The sequence below is a fragment of the Choloepus didactylus genome, chromosome X (genome assembly GCF_015220235.1).
Source record: "Choloepus didactylus isolate mChoDid1 chromosome X, mChoDid1.pri, whole genome shotgun sequence".
NCBI lineage: Eukaryota > Metazoa > Chordata > Mammalia > Pilosa > Megalonychidae > Choloepus > Choloepus didactylus.
Genome location: NC_051334.1, coordinates 25,438,577 through 25,453,443, shown reverse-complemented (window position 1 = coordinate 25,453,443; position 14,867 = coordinate 25,438,577). Strand labels below are relative to the sequence as shown.

Here is a 14,867-nt window from a genome sequence, read left to right as displayed (position 1 = left end):
ATCTAACTGATCCCTTTCTCATTTCTGTTTCTGTATATTTTTAAAATACTTTCTTTGTGGTTGCCCTGGTATCTTAATTGTATAACCTACATCTACAGCCTCCTAATTTGAAAAGATACCAACTTAGCTTCAATAGCATAGATGTTCTCTGCTCCCACATCCCTTAGTATCCCTTCTTTATGTTGTTTTTGTCCCACTTTATATTTTGCATGTCCATTATCAGGAAATCTTCTGTTTTCTTGTTCAATTGTATTCTGACTCGTATAGGAATTATGGAGTTGTTTGTTGAGGATACAGTACTATTGGGGTTTTGCATTTACCCTCTTAGTTACCCTTACTGATAATCTTTATTTCTTCACCCTACTCCAGGCCACTTTCACATGTGTTTTCCTTTCAACCTGCAGAACTCCCTTAAGTAATTCTTTTAGGGCAGGTGTCTTGTTGAGAAACTCTCAGTTTCTGTTTATCTGTGAATATTTTATATTCTCCCTAAGTTTTGAAGGACAGTTTTGGCAGATAAAGAATTTTTGGCTGGCAGTTTTTCTCTTTCAGTACTTTGAATATATCATACCACTACCTTCTAGCCTCCGTGGTTTTTGACAGGAAATCAGAACTTAGCCTTATTGCAATTCCCTTGTTTGTGATGAATCATTTTTTTCTTGGTGCTTTTGTAATTCTCTCTTTATTTTTGGCATTTGACATTCTGATTAGTATGTCTCTCAGAGTAGGTCTATTAGGATTCATTCTGTTTGGAGTACGTTGAGCTTCTTGGGTTTGTGTACTTATGTCTTTCATAATAGTTGGGATGTTTTTGGCCATTATTTCCTCAAATCTGCTTTCTGCTCCCTTTCTCTTCTCTTCTCCTTCTGGGAAACTTCATGCTGTCACTCAGTCCCTTAGACAGTGCTCAATTTTTTCTATTCTTTTCTCTATGTTCTTCTGATTGTATGATTTCAATTGTCCTATCTTCTAGTTTGCTAATTCTTTCTTCTGCCTATTCAAATCTGCTGTTGTAGGCCTCTCGTGTATTTTAATTTCTACTATTGTGCTTTTCATCACTGTAATTTGTTGTTTATTTGTATACTTTTGAATTCTTTGTGCTCATACATTTCATTATGCATATTTTCCTGCATCTCCTTGAATTGATTTAGGAGATTTGTTTGAACATCTTTGATTACTTGTTCCAATTTCTGAGTCTCCTCTGAAGTCTTAATTTGTTCTCTTGACTGAGCAATATATTCCTGTTTCTTAGTATGGCTTGTAAGATTTTGCTGAACTGGGCATCTGATTTTCTTGAAAATGTAACTCTGAAAGTCATTTTCTCCTTCTTGTCTAGGGTTTTATTGTTGACTGGCTCTATGTTAAGGCTCTTCTTTGATGCTTGGTCCAGCTTACTCTGGACCTTTAGAATAGCCTGAGTTTGATCAGATTTTCTTAGCTTCTCTTCATCTGATTCTTGCCCTGTCTGTGTGGTACAATTTTTAATATTATACTATTTGTGCAATTCTTTTACCCCAAGGAGAAAGCATCCTTTCCTCTGTTCCTTCTCCAGGAATCTTGATCTGTTCTGTTTTTGTCAAGAATTTTCTCCCCAGCTCCTATACTTTGATTTGTTTAAATTATTTCCCTCACTCAGTGCCCCATTTTCCTTATACTTTTCTGGGACCCTCCTGTCTTACAGCAGTTCAGTTTAACCCCAATTTTTTTTCTCCTTGAGACTTTTCTGCCTCCAGTTTCTTCCCCATTTGGGTATCCATCCCTGGAGCCCCAGATGGGGTCAGTCCAGAAAGTTATATCACTCCACAAGGTCCATTTTGCATTTAGGTGGTCCAGATGACAGTAACTGGATTGAATGAGTGCACCACTTGGCAGCCATCTTTCTGCCGTGGTCTGTCTCTTGTTTTCCCCCCGGGGGCCCTTTTGTATGCAGCACTCCTCAGTGGCTTCTCATCTACCCTGGATCTCTGTGGACTTGGATTCCTGTGCCTGGATATACCTGGGGCTCTAACTTACTGCTTTAAGTGGCTTTTTATCTGCGTCCCAGTGGGAGGGAGGGATCTGGGCCACTGCCTCTGAGCACCTCTCAAGCTGAGCAGGACCAAGTGAGGGAGAAGAAGAGAATCAGTGGGTCTGGATGAAAGTTTCCTACCTGATGTTTTTCTTTCTTCTTCTTTCTTTCTCCTCCAGTCTCTACCATCCTCCAGAGTTCTCATCAAGTGGGCTTTGTCCTTTTATTCACTTTATCTCTGGGGAGGTTTTTTCAGGGAATGTCTTAAATTGCCATGTTGATGACATCACAGGAGCTGCCCTATGCATCTTAAATAATTTTTTCTAGTTAGCCATTAGTCTTTATTTTTGATGTTCTGAATCTTTTCTTTTCTTTAAAAAATACATAGACAGAGATTCCATTATTTTCCTTTGTGGTTTCTTTCTTTTGTTTCAACCATTTTTATTAAGTTATCGCTAGAAACTAACCCATCTAGACTGCCCAAAAAATCCTCATATGATCAAATGGTTGGTAAATGTGATCCCAGGTAGTTTATGGATCTAGTATAATATAATTGAAATTGATTTGATTTACTTGGAAAAATGGAAGTCTGCTGGGAAATTACACTAAACGGCCAACTTCTCTCCTCAGGTAGAAATAAGCAATATATATTTTATGCTGCCAATGTACAACATAAAATATCCAATTATAGCACTTAATACATATTTGTCTCACTCTACTGGGGACTTGTTGTTTTGGTCTTTAATTGCTAGCACCTCTAAAACTGTCACTTAGCAAACATTTGTTTAGTGAATGAATGCTGCTTGTCCTAGACTCAAAGCACTGGTCCTTGAAAGGTGGCCTCGCCATCAGCAGCATGAGCTGCACCTGGGAGCTTGACATAAGGGCCCAACCAGATCAGGTGAATCAGACAAGCTGGGGGCAGTGCCCAGCAGGCTGTGTGTTAACAAGCCCTCCAGGTGATTCTAATGCATGATAAAGTTTGAGAACCACTGCCCTAGAGGATAATAGATGGATTAGCAATAGGGGCCAATCATGACAACTAGGAATCCATTAGTAAATTTCAGTTGAAAGCACTCATTTCTTCCCCAGCTGTTTATAATGAAATGTTCTACTATTCAGATTGCAAATGTGATGTGTGATAATCATGAATAAAATAAAGCCAGGACTAAATAGCCTTAAAATCTTTATGCCAATGATCTGACGTATGTTTTATATGGAATATGCTGGCAAGAGCTTCACAGTGAATTGATAATACTAATTATATGACAAAAGTTTACCGAAACATTTTTAGGGTGAAAAGTCTGTACAGTGGAGGCCTACAAGACAGAATCAAATGACTGATTACAGTAGATCCTATTTTGGAATAAGTAATAATATTTGATCATTATTTATCAATGATAAAATGTTAATTTGTTATTGAATAACAAATGGGCAAAATATACAATATATTTCAAAATACAGAAAATAATCTAGTAGCTTGTATTAGAAAGGGAAGTAAACTGAAAATAAAATTTAAAATGGGCTCATACTACTAAATACTTGGTGGCCTTAATCTAACATACTAAAGATTTTGGAATCACTATTTGGTTGGTATGTAGAAGTATCCATATTTACTTGAATATTCAGTTAAAATGAAAAAGAAATAAGAGCTTCATTTCAAGGTTAATTTCAAGGTTCTATGAGTCTTAATTTCTCATTTTTTAAAGATCAATCCAATGTTATTTTCTGATATTTCTGCAGCATTTCACACTCATGACCTCCATTTACTTCTTGAGGGTCTCCTTTCCCTTCCCCTCCTCCTTTGCTATCTTACTCACTTTCTGTAATTAGATCCTCTTGTTCCTCTTCTTTCTTCCACTTTTCACTATACGTGTTGTCCAGGTACATTATCCATGTCTTTGTAAACATTTCTCCTTACATTTTCCATTGAAAATTGTGTTAATGCTTTCACTCTTCTAATATCCCATTTAGAAAACTAAATTTTTATACTGACTTTCCTTTTCTTTAAGCCCAAATCCGTATAAGACATCACAGTTGAATGGGACACTTTCCTTCAGTAATCCAGAATTTTCAAAGTTAAATTAATGACTTATTTCCCAAGATCTTTCCCCTCCTAACTCCTTATTTCTGTCAAAGGTAGTGTTGTTCAGCCAGTCATCACCTTTCAAGCACAGAGCTCCTTTCAATTTCCCTTCTCCTTCATCTTACCTAGTTAAATAATTCTGAAATTCTTTCATTCTTTCCTTTCAAAGATCATTTAGATCTTTCTCTTCTCTTTCATGTCCACTGCTAGGATCTTAGTCAAAGGCTTTCTTACCTAACACATGAGGAACTGCAACAGATACTTTGCTGCTGTCTCTATTCACTCTGCTTGAAAGTCTGTTCATTTTATCAGCTCCTGCTATATGATTTCCTTTCCTGAAAAATATTGATTTAATCATGCTTCTGGAATTCAAGACTCTCCATAATAAAACTATTTTTTAAATATATGGTGATATATAAAGGGCTTCTGTGTTTGTGAAATTATTTGTCTTCACACCAACTTTGGGTTGTGTGTGAAAAAATTAGGAAACTGTATCTCAGAGAGTGTTCACCTGTGATGTAGTCTTGATTAGGGCCAGGTCTTCTATATTTTTTCCAACTACCTCTATTTTGCTTCGTCTTCATCTGTCAGTCCTCATGGCCTCTGACAGAGCTGAATACAAAATTAGAGAAATATAAAATGTGTTTCATCATTGTTATTAATCTTGTGAAGGTCTCATTTCTTTCACCTTACAAGAGAGCTGTGAGTTGGCTTCTTGTCAGAAACACCTAAGCATCTATTGAAATCAAATTTAACATCTGTATACCAGCTAGTCACACAGCGAAATTCACTTGCTCTTTTGAAAGAAGAAAATGGGAACGGGCAAGAAAATTCCTGAGCAAATGCAACAGACCCAGGGTTTCTACTTTGTGCACAAGCTTTGAGCAAAGTGCTCCAGTTGGAGCAAGGCTGCCAGGAGGTCACTCGGATCACCAGGGAGGTGGGCCTGAGATAGCTCAGGGAAAAGGATGCGGAGGAGAGTGAAATTATTTTAAATACTCTTTGCTCAGTGTGTGGTAACAATGTAATTTATGTTCTCTGTTTGGCATTTAACAAAGATTATTTGTCTCTTATGTGGCAACTCTCAAATGGATTTCCTTCTCTTTGCCCTAGTCTTTCCGAAAGAGTGCAAACCCATCATTTTTTTTTAAGGAACCATTGGCATTTATTTTATTGTGTAGCATTTTTTTTCTTATGAAAGGAGGATTCTAATTTTCTCTCAGATCTACTTAGTTAATTCCATCTTGTCTTAGATTTTATTCCCCCAAAAGCAGAACTCTGGAAGGGATATTGGTACAGTGGATTATTTGCGAGTTGAGCTCAGGAAGCACAAGCAAGGAAGGTGGGAAACCAAGGCCAGAAAGGGAGAAAAGGCAAGAAAGGGTGTGTTAAGAGGGGATGACTGCTGTGGGCAACTGGGGTTCAATCCCACTGAGGAACCCCTCAGGTGCTGGCTCAGAATTGTCTCTCTGAGGAATGGGGGCACTGGCTCATTTATCCACCATTTCACTGGCTGAGAAATATCCACAGGAGTGTTAATCCCTGGTATATTTCCTAGCTCCCCTGAATGTGGGCTGAGCAAAAGCCAGCAGACCCAGAGAAAGCCCTGGGGGAAGCAAAGAAACAAACACTATAGGTGGGAGTCTCAGAGATTGTACAGAAACTGCCCACTGAGGCTGCAGATGAACTCGGGGAGGGGGTCGGTTTGAGAGGAATGATTCAGGAAATCAACAGTGTCTGCTGATTAGTTTAGGCACATTTTCAGTAAACATCTTATCATTATTATGTACTAAGCAGTGGCAAGGTATTAGAAAGATGTAAGTTGGCAAAGCCAGAAACCTGCCATCTGTCATCCCTTTCTCTCAGTCCCTACTTCAAATGCTCTTCATCCTTATGAACCTTACTCCAAAATAAATATCTTTTGTGCCTGTTCCCTCCCTCTCTGTTTTCGGTCCAATGCCCTAGTTTAGGGTCTCACCATAATTTTTGATATGGATTACTGAAGGAATCTCTTAACTGCCTTCCTGCTTTTCATTTCACCCTGGTTTTTGTCCTCTGCATTTTTGTCCCCTGCATTTCTCATGTAATATGTGGTTCATCAGTGCCAAGATACTTTCTATTTCCTCAATTCACCAGATGATATACAGTCTTTGTGTACATTCTGGCCTCCTTTAAAGAACATGTCCTGTATTTTCACTTTTTCTTGGTACAAGGAAAATGTTCAAAAAATAGATTGTGGTGATAAATGCACAACTGTATGATGGTACTGTGGACAATTGATTGTACACTTTGGATGACTGTATGGTATGTGAATATATCTCAATAAAATTGAATTTTAGAAAAACAAGTCCTGGCCCCAGCAGCAACACCTACTAAAATACTTTATATTCTAATTAACTCCTTACTGTAAGATATGCAGTATCTTTCTCTCCCTTGCTTATTGTCCAAGAAAATACTTTATATATATGTAAAATAATGCTTTATTGCACTGTACTGTGGATATTCTATTATCTGTATCCCCTACTAGCCTGTGAACTCTTTGAAGACAAAGACATGTGGTCTTTCATGTCTGTATTCATGCCCCAAAGCCGGAAATTGTGTTCAATCTCAATAATATTAAGTGAGTGAATGTGAATTAATGATAGGAGACTATGGTTGGAGACAGTCCTAGCACAGCCTACCACCTTTTCCTGAAACCCACAAATATATCCTGATATCGGGAGCAGGTGTGTCAGCCTGGTAGGATAAAACATAATAAGCCAGACACAAAAGGACAAATTTTGTATGCTCTTACTGATGTGAAATAATTAGAATAAGTAAACTCATAGAGTCAGAATCTAGAATATGGGTTACCAGAGGATGGAGTGGGGATAGGGAATGGGAAGTTAAGGCTTAAAATGTACAGGATTCCTCTTTGGAATGATGGAAATATTTTGGTAATGGATGGTGTGATGGTAGCACAACATTGCGAATGTAACTAACAGCACTGAAATATAAATCTGAATGTGATTAAAAGGGGGGAGAATGTTAGATTGTATATATGGTAACAGACTGAAACATTTTTTTAAAAAAATCCATGGAACTATACTACACAAACAGTGAACCCTAAGTTAAACCATGGACTATAGTTAATAGTACAATTTTTTAAAATGTGCTATCATTATTTGTAACAAATTTTCCATAGCAGTGCAAGGTGTTAAGGACTAGTATATGGGAATCCTGTATTTTATGCATTATTGGTCTGTAAACCTGCAACTTTTCTAATTTAAAAAAAATCATTTGGCCAAAACCCCGCAAAAAACCTCAATCCCCTTGTAGATAACGGCACTGCCTGTACATTCCTTCTCCTATTGCCCTGAGCATATGTAAGCATTCACTGGAGGCAGTCTGGCTCTGGTGGGCATGTTTTAGGACATCCAGCTCACACCCTGGTGGTATATATGTCCCTGGCAGGGAGGGAGCGGAATTCCTCCACTGTGGCAGCACATGAACACGAAAGGGAGAGAGGGGTGCTGTGTTAGTGTCTCCCTGTGTAGGTCATGGATTGAGACCTACTGACTATGGGGAACCAATGCCCACTAGTGAAGCTGGCCTTGCTCTGTCTCCTCTATGTGAGTAAAATGTCTTTCCATCAGAGCCTGTGTGAGTCATGCTTTTGCTGGTGACTCTGACACCTATACTGGAGTGGGTCGACATCCCTTTAGGTGTTTCTTCCTCTGTCCAACAGAGATGATACCCGTAGCTCCAAGGATGTCACAGAATAAGATGTGGTGTCTGCCCTTAAGAAACTCACAGCCTGAAGATTTTACATTTTGGGAGTTTAATTACATGCCAATATATGCAATAACTGTAAATGCCTCCCCACTGAGTTCATATGACCTTAGAAAGCAAGTTCTAGACTGAAATATCCATGATAAAGCAAATTTCCATGGTATTAGCTATAGACTTAATTCTTGGTAAATATGGTCCTAATTTCTTCTATTATTCCTACTGAGTCCTTCTACAACCTTCCATATCTCCAGGCCTGACATCCTGAATCTGATGAAAATCTAAAATTTATCCCTCAGGAGCCACAGTAGTTTAGTATTCCATGGTCTTCTCTTCGTTCACTTCATTTTGTACATGCTTATAATACATGTTTAAAAAGGCAATGAGACAGCTGGAAAAAGATTTTTTTCTCTCTGCCTTTATTTAGCGGTTGCTTCGTAAAGCAGGCAAATAGCAGCATATTTATGATTCATCATCTTTATTCCCTATATTAGCATCAAAAGGAAGTAAAGCTTTATTTTGGGAGGCCAAGCATAAACAGGAGTTTCTATTCCCAGCAAAAAGGGGAAGAATACATAATTGTTTATAAAAAGAGCATTCTCAAGATGGTTGAATAGGGAGCTCCAGGACTCACTCCTCCTCTAAAATAGCTAGTGGACTGGGAGAAACTGTCTGAAACAACTGTTCTGGGGGCTCTGGAGGCCAGCAGAGCACTGTAAAGCATCCAGGGAAGAGTGGGATGAAGAGGCTGAGAAACTGCAGTAAAAAACTCTAAGTAGCTGCCTGTGACAGCTGTCAGTGCCCATCTGCCACTCTCAAGGTGGGATGCCTTGGGGTCCAGTTACTGGCTGGCTCCTCTTCATAGACAAGGATGAGGAAGTCCTCTTCCCCAAGAACAGAGTTGGGCACAGCCAAGCACGGATCACAGCATTTGATTGACAAATTTGGATCACAAGGTCCCAGTCCTGAGCTGCTGTAACAGCCTGCCCCAGACAGGGACAGTTGCAGCAATTGTTTCATCCCTACCCCTGATAGGGACAGAGGCGATGGAGGTTTTAAAATGCAGTGCCTCCTTAGGGCTTGGGGGATCAGTTTGCTGAAGGGTGCAATCTCCTGGGCAAGCCAAGAAAGAAAGCACAGCTTTGGGGAGTTATCAAAAAGGCATATGATGTCTCTCATGACCCTCTTCCCAAGGCTCTTTGGAACTGGTCAGCACCCCATTTGTGGTTTCCTGTCCCTGTTTAGGCTGGGAAACACTGACTTGGGAAAGTCCTCTCTGGAGTGACCCTCCTCCTAGAATTTGCCATCCAGGCAAAAGCATCTAGAGGCAATGCAAGTAGTGTAAAAAAAAAAATACTATAGCGGCAAAACCAAACCCCAACCAAACCAAACAAAAACAAAAGAAAAAAAAAAAAAAAAAAAAAGCAAAAAACACAGGAGAAATCAAGAATCTTGGAGAAGGAACAGAGAAAAAGAAACTTTCTCCTGGAGGTGAAAGAATTGCACAAATAGTGCAATCTGCAAAATTGTACCACATATCCAAGGCAAGAATAAGATGAAGAACAGATGAAAAAATATGATCACTTAAACATGGGCAATTTTAAAGATGTTGAATAAGTTGAACCAAATGTCAAGTAAGAGATGTAACACAAAGCCAATCAACAATGAAACCCTAGGCAAGAGAGAGAAACTGACCTTCAGAGTAAACACATCAAGATACTAAGATAGCTAGACATCAGCAATACATTACAAGCCATACCAAGAGACAGGAAGATATGGCCTAGTCAAAGGAACAAATTAAAACTTCTTAGGAGACTCAGAATTTATAACAACTAATCAAACATGTTTAAACAAATCTAAATCTATTTAAGAAGATGAAGGAAAATATGGCCAAAGAGATGATGGATATTAAGAAGACACTGGGTGAGCATAAAGAAGATTTTGAAAGTATGAGAAGAAACATAGCAGAATGTATGGGAATTAGAGGCACAATAGAAGAGTTTAAAAATACACTAGAGGTATTTGAACAGGCAGAAGAAAGAATCAATGAACTAGAAGACAGGACAATTGAAAACTTACAGACAGAAGAACAGATAGAGAAAGGTACAGAAAAAATTGAACAGTGTCTCAGGGATTTGAATGACAGCATGAAGCTTAGAAATATATGCATCATGGGTGTCCCAGAAGGAGAATAGAAGGGAAAGGGGGAGAAAGGATATTTGAGGAAATAATGGCTAAAAATTTCCCAACTCTTATGAAAGACATAAATATACATGTCTAAGAAGTGCATTGTACTCCAAACAGAATAAATCTTAATAGACCTACTCTGAGACACGTACTAATCAGAATGTCAAATGGCAAAGATAAAGAGAGAATCCCAACAAGAGAAAAGCAATGCGTCACATAAAAGGGAACTGCAATAAAACTAAGTGTCGATTTCCAATCAGAAACCAGGAAAGTGAGAAGGCAGTGTTACGAAATATTCATGGTACTGAAAGAGAAAAACTACTATCCAAGAATACTTTCTCTGGCAAAAGCGTCCTTCAAAAAGGAGAGAGAGTTTAAAATATTCACAAATAAACAGAAACAGAGATTTGTCAGGAAGAGACCTGTCCTACAAGAAATATTTAAGGGGGTTCTGCAGGCTGAAAGGAAAAGACCTGACAGAGAGACTTGGAAGAAAGTATAGAAATGAAGATTATCAGTAAGAGTAACTACGAGGATAAAAAAAGAGATAAAAATGAGATATGACATAGAAAAGCCAAAGTATAAAATGGTTGAAGTAAGTTCTGCCTTTACAGTAATCACATTGAATGTTAATGGCTTAAACTCCCCAATCAAAAGACACAGATTGCCCAGAATGGATAAAACATATGAGCCAACTGTATGCTACCTACAAGAGACTCACCTTAGACCCAAAGACAAATTGGTTGAAAGTGAAATGTTGGAAAAAGATATTCCACCCAAAATAGTAACCACAGGAGAGCTGAGGTAGCTACACTAATATCAGACAAAATAGACTTTAAATGCAAAACAGTTATAAGAGACAAAGAAGGACACTATATATTAATAAAAGGGGCAATCAACCAAGAAAAAAGAACAATATTAAATATTTATGCACCTAACCATGGTGCTCCAAAGTACATGAGGCAAACACTGGCAAAACTGAAAGGAGAACATATGTTTCTACAATAATATTTGGAGACTTCAGTACACTACTCTCATCACTAGATACAACATCTAGACAGAGGATCAATAAGGAAACAGAGAACTTGAATAATATGATAAATGAACTAGACCTAACACATATACAGAGCATTGTACCCCAAAACAACAGGATATACAAGTCCTATCCTGATCCAGGATAGACCACATGTTGGGTCACAAAACAGGTCTCAATAAATTACAGACCAATTTCTCTTATGAATATAGATGCAAAAATATACTTGCAAATCGAATCCAACAACACATCAAAAAAACATCATATACCAGGATCAAGTGGGTTTTATCCCAGGCATGCAAGGGTGATTCAACAGAAGAAAATCAATTAATGTAATAAACCACATTAACAAATTGAAGGGGGAAAAACCACATGATGATCGCCATTGATGCAGAAAAGGCATTTGCCAAAATCAGATATCCTTTCTTGATAAAAACACCTCAAAAATAGGAATAGAAGGAAATTTCCTTGACATGATACAGAGTATATAAGAAAAACCCACACCTAACATCATACTCAATGGTGAAAAACTGAGAGCTTTCCCCCTGAGATATGGAACAAGACAGGGATGCCCACTATCATCATTGTTATTCAACATTGTACTGGAAGTTCTAGCCAGAGCAGTTAGGCAAGAAAAAGAAATAAAAGTCACCCAAATCGGAAAGAAAGAAAGTAAAACTTGTACTATTTGCAGATGATATGGTCCTATATGTAGAATGTCCCAAAAAAACTGACAACAAAGCTACTAGAGCTAATAAATGAGTTCATCAAGTGGCGGGATACAAGATCAACATGCAAAAACCAGTAGTGGTTTTATACACTAGAAATGAACAACCTGTGAGGAAATCAAGAAAAAAATTCCATTTACAATAGCAACTAAAAGAATCAAATATCTAGGAATAAATTTAACCAAGGATGTAAAGGACTTGTACACAGAAAACTACAAAACATTTCTAAAAGAAATCAAGGCAGATCTAAATGAATAGAAGGACATGCCATGTTCATGAACTGGAAGGCTTAATATTGTCACTTGGAAGACTTCAGATGTCAATTCTTCCCAAATTGACTGATAGATTCAATGCAATTCCAACCAAAATCCAAGAGATGACTTAGAGGAAATGGAAAAGCCAATTATCAAATTTATTTCAAAGGGCAAGAGGCCCTGAAAGGCCAAAGACATATTTAAGAAGTAGAATGAACTTAGAAGACTCACACTTCCTGACTTAAAAGAATATTAGAAGCTTACACATATGGCCGGCAACATTAGCTAGCACTCACTCTACTCTCTGTAACAGGGAAGCAGTGGACTACAGAAGACTGAACTGTATCAGTCTTTTTATTTCTAACAGACTCACGTTCAACTTTCACTCAGTGAAAATGTTGGGAAAATTTTATTAATCCTTTTTTTAAAAAAAATTAATATAAAATTATAGCCAAAAAAAAGGGAACCTGAACTTTAGTAACACGTCTGGAACAATCCACAGTGGTCGGAGAAAAGATTTAATTTAATTGATTTTCTGTGTTTGTTGGTTGTTCGCTAGTCTCATAGTGGTGGAAACTGCACATTTTTTTCGAAGGGACTGAGAAGCTGTTGGAGGTTTGGTTTTCCCGGCAGCAGCCGAACACAAACCAAGGATCTGGGGATCTTTGCACCATCCCAAGATCTGAATGGGGTATACTTTTGAAGGAAGTGCAATGTTCAATCATAAGTGTGACAAAAACTGACAGGCAGGAAGCTAATGTACTCAGTGAAAGTAGCATATTTGTCTCCAAGAGATTTCATTTTGAAGATGTGGTACCACTCTCTTACTGAAAGCAAAGGTTCCCCTTTTGAAGCTTGCTAGGGAATACAGTGGGTTCGACTTAATTCAAAGCTTCTTTTATTTTCATAAGAATTTCATGAAGCCTCTCAACAACTGTACCCATACCAGAATTTCCAGGAAGAAATAGTTTCTTAATGTGCTTTTCCCAAATGGAGCAGCATATTGTATGGAATGAATGAGTTCTGACTGTTGGTATGTGTATACTCTGGATTTCCCAGAGAGTCCTGTAATCAGTCAGCCAGATCAAACCCTGGAAATTCTGATGAGTGAGCTTGACCCAGCAGTTATGGACCAATTCTACATGGAAGATGGTGTTACTGCAAAGGATGTCACTCATGAGAGTGGAATTCATGACCTGATAATCAGGTTCTGTCAATGATGCCACACTGTTCAATCCTTGTGGGTATTCGATGAATGCAATGAAATCAGATGGAACTTATTGGACTATTCACATTATTCCAGAACCAGAATTTTCTTATGTTAGCTTTGAAACAAACTTAAGTCAGACTTCCTATGATGACTGATCAGGAATGTTGTAGAAGTCTTCAAGCCAGGAAAATTCCTGACCACCTTGTTTGTAAATCAGAGTTCTAAATGTTGCAGAGTGGTTTTATATCCCGGAAGATTGAAGGTTTTAAACATCTTGATTGCCAGAGTGCTATGTTCAATGATTACAACTTTGTTTTTACCAGCTTTTCTAAGAATCAGCAACAACAGCAGAATTGATTAAGAAAAATGAAGAAAAAAATGGAAAAAGAGAACGCATGTAGAAGGTGGTGGCTGCTTTCTAAACGTTGATATCAAGGGCCATGCTTTCCATAATCACCACCTTGTAGTTGTAGGAAGCCCTAGTTGTAATAATCGTGTAATCATTTTGAATTGTTGTATGCATTATTATAGCTAGGAATTAGATATCTTGCATGAATGCTCTCTTCTGTGTTTAGGTATTCTATGCCATTCTTGCTGTGAAGTTGAAGTGCATGTAGAAAAACCCTTTTACTGGATGAAACTTTACAGCACTTGTGAAAACAATTCAATTTGGTTTATACATATTATAATATTTCTCCAGGTATCATCCAAAATTCCCCACAGACAAAGCTTTTATCCTTACTGGATGTTGGCCTCAGCATAACCATCTGGGACTGTTCTGTTAAATTGCTGCCTGAATTTTACATCCAGTTACCTCTGGTTTCTAGAACATATTCTCTACTAATGTTATTGAAACCACTTTCTACTTCATACAGATGTGTTTTTTTTGCAACAGCAATTAACATTTTTCCTCCACAAAAAAAGAATATTAGAAAATTACTGTTTTGGTGAGGGTTTTCTAGGGAAACAGAACCAATAGGAGATATCTGTAAATATGAGATTTTATAAAAGTGTTTCACACAACTCTGGGGATGCCTGAATCCAAATTCCAGAGCAGGCCTCGAGCTGGCAACTCTGATGAAGGTCTTCGATGAACTCCCCAGGAGAGGACGGCTGGCCAAAGAAGAAATGATTGTTCTCTGTTCTCTCCCTTAAAAGTCTTCAGCTGATTCGATTAAATCCAGCTGATTGAATTCTCTCATTGTGGAAGACATGCCCTTCGTTGATGTAATCAGTCACAGATGCAGTCAACTGATGATTTAATAAACCAGCTTGTTGGTTTATTAACCAGCCACAAACGTCCTTGCAGCAATGGTTAGGCCAGTGCTTGCTTGACCAGACAGCTGAGCACCATCACCTGGCCAAGTTGACACATGAACCTAACCATCACAGTTATAATAGTGGTCAAAACAGCATGGTACTGGTATAAAGATAGATATAGTGACCATGGGACTTGAATTGAGAGTTCAGAAATAGACCCTCACATCTATGGCCAATTGATATTTGACAAGGCTGGCAAGTCCACTCAATTGGGAAGGAATAGCATCTTCAACAAATGGCTGGGAGAACAGGATATCCATATGGAAAAGAATG

At 38.1% G+C, this 14,867-nt stretch overlaps 1 pseudogene; it reads left to right on the top strand.

Annotated features, from left to right (window-relative positions):
- The first annotated feature begins 2,804 nt into the window (after positions 1 to 2,804).
- On the top strand, positions 2,805 to 13,631 carry LOC119522049 (annotated as a pseudogene).
- The last annotated feature ends 1,236 nt before the right edge of the window (positions 13,632 to 14,867 follow it).